Source organism: Plectrocnemia conspersa, unplaced genomic scaffold, assembly GCF_051122295.1.
Source record: "Plectrocnemia conspersa isolate PC_06_02 unplaced genomic scaffold, ASM5112229v1 ptg000008l, whole genome shotgun sequence".
Taxonomy (NCBI): Eukaryota; Metazoa; Arthropoda; class Insecta; order Trichoptera; family Polycentropodidae; genus Plectrocnemia; species Plectrocnemia conspersa.
This window is the reverse complement of record NW_028277172.1, coordinates 27004858-27008904: the sequence shown is the minus strand read 5'-3', so window position 1 is coordinate 27008904 and position 4047 is coordinate 27004858.

Genomic DNA, 4047 nt, shown 5'->3' with positions numbered 1-4047 from the left:
TAGATCGTTTTGGGCCAAATTATTATAAAAAACCGACTTGGGTTTTTAACTTTTATATTATTACGCACTGAATGATATTTCCTGTTTGTTTAACACTCTCGCAATTATGACTATACTCACTCTTTTACATTTTTTCTTTACAAATAATTCGAGGTCCGATTCATCGGAATCATTATATCTTTCGTCCATTGTTATAAATATTATTTAAACTAAAGTTTGTTTATATTAAAATCACTTAACGAAGTAAAAATATTACATATACTTGTTTAGTCGAAAAATAATTGAGAAGCGCAGAAAAATTTTGTACTTCGACGTAACTCTCCCGACGACAGGCAAACAAATACCGACGCACGATTGAAACGCGGTCTGCTGTGTACGTCAGGGCAAGTCAGAGCGTGAGGTATTTTCCCCTAGCTCTCTCGCTCTGTCACACGCACTTGTGCATCTCGCTCGCAAATGTACAAGCGAATCCGTGCGAGAGAAAGAGGATATACTAACCTTCTGATATACTGACCCGTCTCAATCTTGCGAAACTCTGACAAAGCAGTAAAGCACGGGCTCGTGAAAGTTAACTGTGTAACATAATTTAGGGAAGTCACCTAAGTAACTATAATATACTTCATAATACTAACAAAATAATTTAAGACGAAATATAAAATTCACGTCAATTTCGGTTATTTGTGTTTCTAATTTGCGATCTTAAGAAAAATTCTACTGTTATTGTACATTGACTATTAAATACATCTTCAATTGGAACTCATCTTGTATTTTTATCTTCTTCTACTTTACTATTAATTTTCTCACTTGTCATTATTCTGTTCTCACTTGTCATTTTTTGGCAGGTAATTTATAAGACATATGTAAGATAGACTCAAAAAACTTATAAAACGGATTCTAGCATGTAATATTGAAAGCCCGAACTAAAAATGAATTTATTGGTAATGAAATTCGAAACATATACGATTAGAACGTATCTATTGGAAACTCACTATATTATTTTATACTAATCGGTTACATAATTGTTTTGTCGACGGCAGTGTTGTGACGACGCGTACTCCAGGGACGTACTTTAGCTTTTTCCAGGGGAAGGGGGGGGGGCAAAAGTTTGCCAGTCTGTGGAATTCTATTATATCGAATATATATATATATATATATATATATATATATATATATATATATATATATATATATATATATATATATATATATATATATATATATATATATATATTATGTCGAATTTTATTATATCCATTTTATTAAGATTTAGAGTATATTAATAAAAGACATGTATTTTTCTAGCCAAATTCAAGAGGGTCCCTTTTCAGAAACAAAGTACTAAGCAATAATATCGTACCATTACAGTCGCACTAAAAACGCTCGATTATTGCAAGTTGTAATATTGTTTAATAATATTACGGCTTACAATAACTGAGAACAAAATATAGCTATGGAATAATATAAATACTATGAAATCGAAATGTTATAAATACGACCACTGACTACCTAGGTTTTGCCCCACCATGTAAAAAGCTCAAATCCCGTATTTATTTTTTATTCATTTCACTCATATTATTTAATTCAATTATTGATGATGTCTTTTTTATTTTATTGAAAAAATGTTCTCTCACGATGTTTACGTATTCCACTCGTCCTAATTTAAAAAAAATGCAATTTGGTAATAAAATATATGTAATTATAGAAAAAGAATATTTAAACAAGAGTTCGCATCCGCTAATGTAGACGGGTCATTTTTTGCCCGTGATTTTCTTGTAACACAGAGTTACATCAATGAAATTATTTAATCAGTGACTTGCTTCTTGCATGAAAAATTAATTTAAATATTCAATTGTGGTCATCTTCGATTTAAATTGAAAAGAGGCGAAAATAATAGCAGTTTAATATATGTTGTATTGCTTTGCTTCGCGCTTAAATGAAATTTCCAGTGACATTTTACGATCTCTATGTACAAATTATACAAAGAAAATTTTATGTATCCATATCAGAAAAATACATCGTCGAGCGAGTAACTGTCATACTTCATTCCTAATCGGTCGTAGTAGCCAAATGTCAGAACGAGAGTTTGTCAATTTTTTTATGCTATATGTAATTTTTTGCATTTTCGTAATATTCACCCGCTTGTGATATTTGGTATACAAAATTTTATACGAAATATTTAGTATAAAAATAATTTGTAAATGTACTTGAAAAGTAAATTTTATTGAAATTAAAGTACCAGGGCGACGCCCCGGCCCCACTACACCGCAATAAGCAAAATAACAAGGTTCACATAAACTAAAATCTCATTGATCACCAAAAGCGGGTAGCGATCCGGTACTTATTTTTTTAGAACTACACCACTGGCCACAACCAAGCCGTCATCTTGAGTCGCCAAGAGTTCTTGAGTCGTAAATCTTGCCGACTTTGCAACTAAAAAATGTCGGAATATTTGTTTGTGAGAAATGTAATTATAATAATTATATTATTTTTGACGTAGTGTTTAAAATTATTTCCCGTTTTTTAATGCGTTTTGATGGAAGTTGAACAATAATGAATATATGTTTTCAAAAATTCTATTACATTTTTATATTTTATAACAATTTAAGACTGCCCCTTTATGTTTTAGGCACATACGATTGTAATATATAATTAAAGAAAAAGTAATGTATTTTAAGAAAATTCAAGTATATTATTTACTTAAATTAAAATGCCACTTCTTGTTGATTATTGTAATTAAATAATACTTACTTAATTATGTATTTAATAATTGGCTAATTTGTTTTATTTAATGCACTTGAAATTCTAAAATATTATTACATTCTTTTGAGTTTCAGTTTTCCACAACTCGTTCCGAGAGTAAATTGATATGATTTTTTGTCTTTTATCTCTTATTCCGGGTTGCGCAAAATTTGCAATATTTAAATAAAAACTGTCTTATAAATTTAAATAAAAAAACATAGATTTATAGAGAATCTTGTACTAATTTTACAAACTTCTTTGGAGGGGGGCCCTGGGCCTATTTCTTGCCTCGGGTCCCGCGTTTCTTGGCTTCGGCACTGGCTTGTAAACGATATTTATCTCAATTTTAACCCGATAATATATTGTATCGATTTCTCTGTTTATTTTGCTGTAGATCTATATTGAATATTTTGCTGTAAATCATTGTCCTTAATCTAAATCATAGGTTCCCAAACTGCGGTCCTCGGCTCCCCTAGCGGTATTGGAGGGAACAAAGGAAGCCCTGGTAGCTCTGGGGGTAGTTGAGGAGCTCTGTAAGGACAAAAGAAGGCCTTTTTAACAGTATGGTACTTATACGTTATCCGGCGCAAATTTCCGATATACGCACCCGAACCAAATATAAACCAATTACTGGCAAAACACTAGGTTCATCCTTCGCATTAAGAAATAATTTAATTTTTATTTTTTTTATTTTATTTATTAATAATTAAGTAAGCAACCTACAACAGTATAACTAGCTCAATTTATTTTTTATAATTTTATTTTTATAATAGGGCACCCCAATAAATGTGTTATATCTTAAAAAAACCGTGAAAATAGAAATAAAAAACCAATCGAGGTGGTTAAAAATGTTTATTTTAGGCTTAGTTTTAATAATTAGCAGGCCAACCCTTAGCCTTAATTACAGCTGCGACCCAAAATAAGTTATTAAATAAAATGAAATATAACGACAAATAAAGGACGAAATCACGTAACTGAAAAATAAGACCTGCAATCCCAATTTAAAACTCAAGTGAGCAATGAAAAACGACAAACTCCTTTGTTTAGTTTTCACAAGTACGGTTTAAACTGTTATCTGTTAAAACATTTCGGTCAGACTATGCACTTGTAAAAAATTGCACAATTGTAAAAATTGCACATTTTAAGGGTGCCCCATTATTCTGTACATTTATATTTTTTTCTAATAGTTTTATTTCCAAAAACTTGTTTGAAATCAAAAATAAATACTTTCGAAATTGTATAATTTTATTGAAAATAACAAACTCCAAATTTTACATATACATATATTGATATGCAAAATTATAGCAC